The sequence below is a fragment of the Haliaeetus albicilla genome, chromosome 23, assembly GCF_947461875.1.
Source record: "Haliaeetus albicilla chromosome 23, bHalAlb1.1, whole genome shotgun sequence".
Classification (NCBI taxonomy): domain Eukaryota; kingdom Metazoa; phylum Chordata; class Aves; order Accipitriformes; family Accipitridae; genus Haliaeetus; species Haliaeetus albicilla.
Window position 1 is genome coordinate 17,307,637 of NC_091505.1, and position 7,921 is coordinate 17,315,557.

A 7,921-nucleotide genomic window follows, 5' to 3' on the forward strand; every position below is an offset into this window, starting at 1 on the left:
TAAGGACCTGATGAGAAGACCCAGAGACCCAGAGCTTGTCCTCATGTTTCCATTGTGTCGCTTGGTCTGTATGTTGCTCTCTCTCCAAATGTTTCTTCTTGGGTAAAGGAACACATTTACCTTTCCCCTGTTGATCAGCTTGTATACACTCTAGGGGGTCAAGAAGATACTAAATTCTGAGAATTGTTTCTGAGAGGTAGCGTCTAAAAGGAGGCAGAGGTATGGGTATTTGTCATCTAAGAAAACTGGCAGTGTACACACGTGCTGTATCATCAGGCACAGCCAAAAAAACAGCTGGTACTTTTTTTTCTGACGTTGAATTCCTATAGTTGCATGCATAGGAAACGCTAGGATTCTTCTATTTTTTGCAGAAGAAACATGAGCACATTGCCAACAGGGTTGCCCATTAAACGTACAAGACTTGTGTAGATGCAGGGCAGGCTTTATAAACCACCTGCAATTGGCAGGTTGCTCCTACTTCATGAAGTCCCACCAGCACCTGGAGCATCCCTGAGGCCCTCTTCTGTGCAACATCAGATTGTTCTTCAAGAGCACTGATGATGATCAGCACATCTACAAGAGCATCAACTGCATGGGAGCAGATGTCCTAGACAGAAATCAGCGTATGTAGCCATTAAATTCAAAATCCTGTCAATTAGGATGAGCTCCTCAGAGCGGGGCAGTGTGAAGTAGTTTTTACATCCATTTGGGGGGAGGCATTTTGTTATGCAGCTTGTCAAAGTTTCCCTTCTGTGATTTCCCTTCCAAACACTTGTGCAGGAGCTGGGCAGCACCGGAAGGTATTTCTCAGAGAGGCTGTTGTCTCTCGCAATAGCATTTTGGAAATTCAGGGAAGAGCTGAGTTCACTGTTAAAACACATTGAGACCTCAGGCTGACTAAACACATGGATGTCTACTCCAGCCTGCAGAGCAGCTCAGGATTAGAAGGGCATAAAAACAGCTTAAACCTGCTATATGTTCCCAGAGCTATGGCTAGAGGCATAACACAGAATCTCACCTCTCATCCCGAGGCAACGCTTTTTTCCAGTGCATGTGTTGTGCATGCTCCAGGTCCCTGCTAAGAAGATAAAATATATTAACAGTAGTTTAACACGTTTTTGGAGATGCATACTTAAAGGATGATCCTGTTAGTTGAAGCTCAAAATGTTCTGCTGGAAAAGAAAAACATGACAGGAGGTAAACAAACCTTAGCACAAGGAAGAACATGTAATTTATCTCAGCATAGTGGGAAAATGTGCTTTCTTTGAATAACAAAGTCCACAGATCCAGCCCAGCCTGGAAATAAGGCTGAGAATGGATACAGACTAGACTTCGCATACGAAGATGCAAAGATGGAGGGGGGTGGCAAAAATACTTTCCTTTCTAGGAGGGAAGCTCCTTTCTGCATCAGAGTGCGGTAACTAAATGTCTAACCGAGGAAAGGGGGTGGAATTGTCCCTCCAGAACCTGTCCCAGCTGCGAAAACCTCCAGAAAGCGGCTTTTCCCTGCTGCCAGCACCAGCCAGTGTGGCTCTGCCCCCAAGCTGCAAACAGGTTGAAGTACAGCACTAAGAAAGAAAAGCAAAGCATCCCCAAACCCTGAATAATATCCACCTGCTTTCATAACAGAGGGAGAGAGAGGGGCATTTGGGGTGAAGCCAGAGGCCGAAACGACCCCCCCAGCCTGCAGCCCAGGCGCCGGGGAGGCGGCCGGAGTCGTGCAGCCGCATCTCGGTGTCGGCGATGGCAGTCCAGGATCCGATGGCAGCCAGTCAGTCCGTCAGTCCAGGATCCGATGGCAGTCCAGGATCTGGCACCGCAGCCAAAGCTCCTCTGCATAGCTAATAAGATTGGCTTCCAGCCAGGGCGGTACGCAGGCAGATGCAGTGCCCTCTGTCCTGCCCGTGCTAGCTCGCCTTTGCCTTCTAGGGAGCAGCTCCGTTTGCCAAAAATCATCCCTCCTGGCATAGTCCTTTTCTAGAACGTAAAAGTTGTCAGCTGTGGAAAGACACCCCCTTCCCCACGTTTGCATAAATTTACTCCTACTGTATAAATGAAGCTACTGAGTCTATTTTAAAAGCAATGCTTCTGCGGTGTAATTTCATTAATCCAAATAGAGCGTGGAATTGATGTGGATGAAAGGTAGTTTTTCATGCAAATCGTGTACCTCAAGACACCAAGTTCCGTAAAGGTTTAAGAACGGTTTACTGTGCAGCTCATTACATTAAATTATTTTCTGGTTAAACATGAGCCATATGCAACCAGCTGAGGCAAATTTGCAGTTTACATTGCGGAGTTGTCAGCTTTGCAAAAATGAGTGAAAACATTCAGATTATTGTGATTCAGCTCTCGAAACAAACTCATAACATTGTAACTTTAATAACGTTCCCCACCTTTTTTTTGCAAGGATAAAAGTTAAAATTACAGCCAATGTGCAGAAATTCTTGGAGGCAGTAACTCTTAAGAATTTATACTAAACTGAGTTAATAAATAAGTCATCTAGTTCCCAAGTTTGCCTAATACATATGCCTTTAGTTAACCCTTCGAGAAAAATCATACATTATTTTCTTTAGATTTTCATGGAAATTATGGGCCAGTTCTGCAAATGCCTAAACATGCAAGTTGCTTTATTTATGTGAGTAAAGTTACTCGTGCATGTAAATATTTGCAGGATGAGACTTTAGAAAGGAGGTATCAACTAAAAATATTGATATGTGTAACTTCCCCTGTTAAATTAATTCTTGCCAGCACTGACTAGCAAAACCATGGCATTCGATAACAAAAATGCCTTCGTGCCACGTAAAATGGTGAAAGATTTGTTGACTTCTGCCTCCTACAGGACTGAGATAGAAAAAGGTGAGTTCAGTACTACAGGCAGGACTCAATCTAAAAACAGACATTCTGCAAACAACTTCGTTGTCATAGCCACACTTATTTTTCACAAAATACTGCATTCTGATATTTGAATCTATTGCAAATAATTTTTCTCCCATGCAATCATTAGAAGAAACTGAAGAGAATCAAGTCCAAAAGAAGTAATTGAAAACTTAAGAGTCTTAATACAGAATTATAAAGCAAAATGCAAAATGTATAGCAAAATGCATCTACTTTTAATTTCTAAAATTTCAAAATAGATTAGTTGAAAAACTTGGGAAAAAAAACCAAAATGCACAAAATTTAAGGGCAGAGAGCAAGAAAGCAACTAGCATGCTGGGGTTTCTTTCAGATCAGCATGTGTTCTCATGTAAACTGAAATGCTAAAAAGATAACAGCAGCAATAATTATCGACACTGAAATCATATCTGTCAGCAAGGAGGCAGTTGTAGCAGTTTTATGAGCTCCGCACGGGAGTGCAACTCTAACTGAAATATATGTTATGCAAAACAAACTCCGTGCAATTCCAGCTCAGAAATGCTTTTGAGGTACCTTGTGACAAGGCGCTGGGTCATGACCTAGGTCTTGAGAAGCCTGAGTTAGTAGATGTTAGTTTTCGTTGGAGCTTTGTTTACCATGGACTTAGACATTTTGTATTATTAAGAATCTGTGGCTTATGAGGACATTCTATTTATCTTACCAGTCTTTTTTGATGGAAATGCCTGAATTTTCTTGGAAACAGGGATTTTATTGTGGATTCTTGGTGCCCCTTGGAGAGGCTTATTTTTCTGGACAATAGTTTTCCTTAGTGTCACTACCCTTTTGATTTCCCAATGGTCACAGGCTCTCAAGGTCGTGCAAAGTGCATCCTTTTGTTATAATGGACCCAGAATTTCGTATAAAAAGGCAGCAAAAAGATCTCTGTTCAGTGATTTAAAGTATATTTTCTGCCATGTACCTCTGCATTAAATTTTGGCTGTTCTGCTTAAAAAAACTGTGAAATTTGGAAGATAAAAGGTTTAAAGGCAAATTACAAGAGTACGCTCAGTATATATATATTTTAATTTACCACACATTCCCATGTAAAACTGAAATTCAGATTCTGAAGCAGGATTTTCCACATGAACCTCTGTATAATTTAATGTATCAGAGATATCGTACCTTACACGTATTGTAATGTAAAGCATTAAACCAATATGCATTTCTATTTTGTTTATTTTGATTTAGCTTGACTTTTCCTTTCCTTTCTAAATTACTCATTTAGATAGATCCTAATCTCTTATGTTCCTCCTGATGAGTGCCGCTTTAAAAAATGTCAATGACTGCTATAGCTTGTGGCATCACTGCATTTTGTGATGGTGCTTTGCTTGCCTAGAAGGTAAATAGTTCCTCTCTGTACTAACCAGAAAGCACAAAACTTTTTGAAGACTGAAGATTCAGTGAGAATAATATGAATTCTAACATGAATTTTTCCCTTGAGATTTGTCTGCATTTGCAATCTCCTTTTGACCTCTGTTAACATCAAGTTTTGATTAAATGTGAAAAAATACATCAACCTTTAACAGTGTTTCAATTCTTTCACTTTTCTTACTGTTTGCTACAAGATTACACAGAATTCCACATAAATTTATTCTCTGTTTTGTAGGAAATATATTAAATCACTTCACAAACTGTTTGAAAACATGACCAGGAGTAAGTACAGTTTGTCTTCAAACCGTTGTAAGCTGCATGAGGTGCCTCAGGGCTCAAGAGGTCACTTGTAGGTTTGGGCTTTTGACGAATTTTTTAGCATGCCTGTTAGGCTGCGGGCTTTTGTTGTGCTGCTTCTTCCAGCTTTTGCATAATCAGTTTTAGAAGTATTGTATCACGTATTCTCACTATAAAATCTACAACCAAAAATAATCGTTAAAAAGATCACATGCATTAGCAACTTAAAAATTATTGCTTTCAGGATAGTTTAATTGTCTTTTTCCAAAGTTATTATTTTACATATTTCTGCAGAGATGACCAAGAGTTGCAGCATAAAATGTATCAGTACTCTTAGTATCGTTCCCCACAAATAAATTCTCACAATCAGTTTAATTGTTAAATTACACAGTTTAAAATAATATTAAAAAGAAAATACTTCTCCACTTTCCTTAAATGTAGACTGTTAAAGCTACAGCCTTTTGAACTGCAGTTTTTTTCTCCAAATATGTTTTTGCTTTTTTGCTTACTTTTTTGAATGTCTCTAAGAAGAATCAGTTGATTTCACTTTTGCTTACAAGTAGTATCTGACTGTTTTCATTGTCTAATCCTGCTCTGCTAGGACAGCAATTTAACTTTGCCCTGCAAATCTTGGAGTAGCATTTATACACAAACAAAAGTGTGGTAACTACATATTTTACCTGTACACATTTTTATTAACCAATTTTATTAGAAGAAAATTTAATTATTATGTTTTGCATAAATCACCAGGCAATTCCCTGATACAAAGCTTATTAAAGTCAATGGATTTTTTTCTCTTCACTGATTTCAAGTTGAATTAGAAAAAGTCTTTGAAAAAGACTTTAACAACAGTAACTTTTTAAAATTTTGTATAACAATATATGAAACAATAGATTATTTTCAGAGACTATAACATAAGGCTTACACATAGTTTTGTTTATCTATATTTTTTATTTGCTATTTTTCCATGTTTTGCAGTCTTCAGGGGAAAAAAAGGCTACTAGCTTCAATAGCAGCTTTGCTTAATTAAGAATTTAGGACCAGTCCTCTTTTTTTTTTTTTTTTTTTTTTTTTGTCTTTTTACTTGAAATGTTTTCAGGTCAAAGTAGAGCTGATTCTCTAATTAAGCTCTTACATGCTGCGACGTTCTAGTAATGATAGAGTTAGAAGGCAACAAATTCACTAAATCCTCCAGTCCTGACAAATCAGGTTATTTTCCCATCTGCTCCTCTTTGCCAGAATCACTTTTTAAATCTACCTCTCTGATTCCCACAGAGCAGGCTGAAGGATTTTCATTACCTCGGAGTTACATATTTAATTTGTAAAGAGATGATGAATTCTTAAAAGATTCTATTTCACATAGGGTTGGTTTTTTTTAGAAGAATATGGCATTTTCTTAGAAACCAGGATTCCTTTTTAGTTTAGATCTTTTCTTGAGCTTTGGATGATGCAAGCCATAGGCATAAACAGCTACACAAAGGAAACTGGGATTTTATTGTGCATTCCTGGTGCCCCTTGAAGAGCTTATTTTTGTGGACAATAGTTTTCCTTCGTGTCACCACCCTTTTGATTTCCCAGTGGTCACAGGGTTCCAGGGTCGTGAAAAGTGCATCCCTTTGTTCCTCCTAGCCTAAAATTCTGTATAAAAAGGCAGTTAAAGGACCCTAAAGTTGGTTAAGGCACGGAGGGTATCTTGTGTAGCAGAACATAAGTTGCATGCTTTGTTAAATTACAGTTAAGATTGCAGTTCAAGAGAGAAGATACCATTAAACACATTGTTAGAATATCCGAACATTAATAAATATCTATTCATAAAGTCACAGAATTAACCCCAGAATATCTCTTAGCATTCAAACAATGATCACCAAACAGCAAAAATCCAACATTATTTTAATATCTAGCTAGAATTAGAATCGGTTTAATTAGTTTTCTAGTGTTTTTTTAAAAGGGCTTTACTATGAATTTATAATTTTGTTGAGAAACACTAACAAATTATTATCTACTCTTTCAATTAAATCATGGTTCTTAAGAACCCTTTACTCTTTCAAAAAGATTAATGAAAACTGAATTTCTGACAAGGAATTTAATAGCCCATCTTTGAAATTTTTCAAGAAAGAAATAAGCACATTTCTTAAAATGTGTACTTCATTCTTAAAATAAAATTTCTTATACTAAATAAATTTTGTTATTTGCAATAGTATACTTCTAACATTCCCACAGCACGCTCCCATCACTGTTTCAGTTTTTGTATATGTTTCTAATACAAGGCGACTCTTTAAGAGGAGATGCAGCCCAGCACCTAATTGTTGGAATTTGTAGCTTGACAGTATCATGCCCTGGATAAAGTCAGTACTGTACAAGAAGAAAGCTGGCAGTCGCTCTCCCCTCCTACAGGCACATTTAAGTAGTTTAAAGTAGTTTTCAAGGTTCTAGCCAGAGCAAGAGCAGCTACTGGGTGGAGAAGAGTGGAAGAAGCTGGAAGAGTGCAGGAGTGGGGCTGTAAGGGATGGGGAAATGATCAAACACAAGGTTGCATCCTGAGGGCAGACGGGCTGGAAGAGAGGAGAGTCATTCACTAATACTGGAGGCTGAGATAAGACACCTGATTTATTTATTGATGCTAAGCGCTGGAGCCTGCAGTGCGGTGTCAGACTCCTCTGTGCTTTAGGAGTAAGGCTGATCACATCCTTTAAAGATAGAAAATTAGTTATTTCCCAAAGTAAAATGTTCCATGGAGAGTGTATTATCTCTGAGCAAGTGTTCTGTTTAGTTTCCTAATGAAAAAAAAATATGTCTGTGAAACATGAAATAGTCTAATTTGGAAAAGCTTCATGGCACTTGTCAGTGGATTGCCGCATGTTCTCATCTTCCCTTTTTAGCCAAATTCCCATGAGGCAAGCAGAGGCTTCTGTGATCCATTCTCTTTTTTCTTTTTTCTTTTTTTTTTTTTTTTTTTCCCAGAGAACAGTCCGTCAAGATAAAGACATTTTGCTTACAGAAAGAGCAGGATGCATTTCCCAATATAAACACCACAGTTTGTAAATTAATGGGTTTTGTACCGAAACGTATACCAAAGCCTTCTAAATCTTCCCTGAAAAACAAGATAAGAGAGCATTTTCAATGATATTTTATGGATCCCTTACACTCCCTCCCCTTTCAAAGAATTCAACCCTGTATTCTCAAGGTGCAATGCTGATTTTTCTAAGAGCAAAAAGAGGGCACCTGGAAATAGAAAGAATAGACCCTGTGAAGCATTCCATGTACAGTAGACATTTTCATTCTTATTGTTCAGGTATCTTGTTACCTTGGAAATGGAAGGATTTATAATTTACCAGAATTA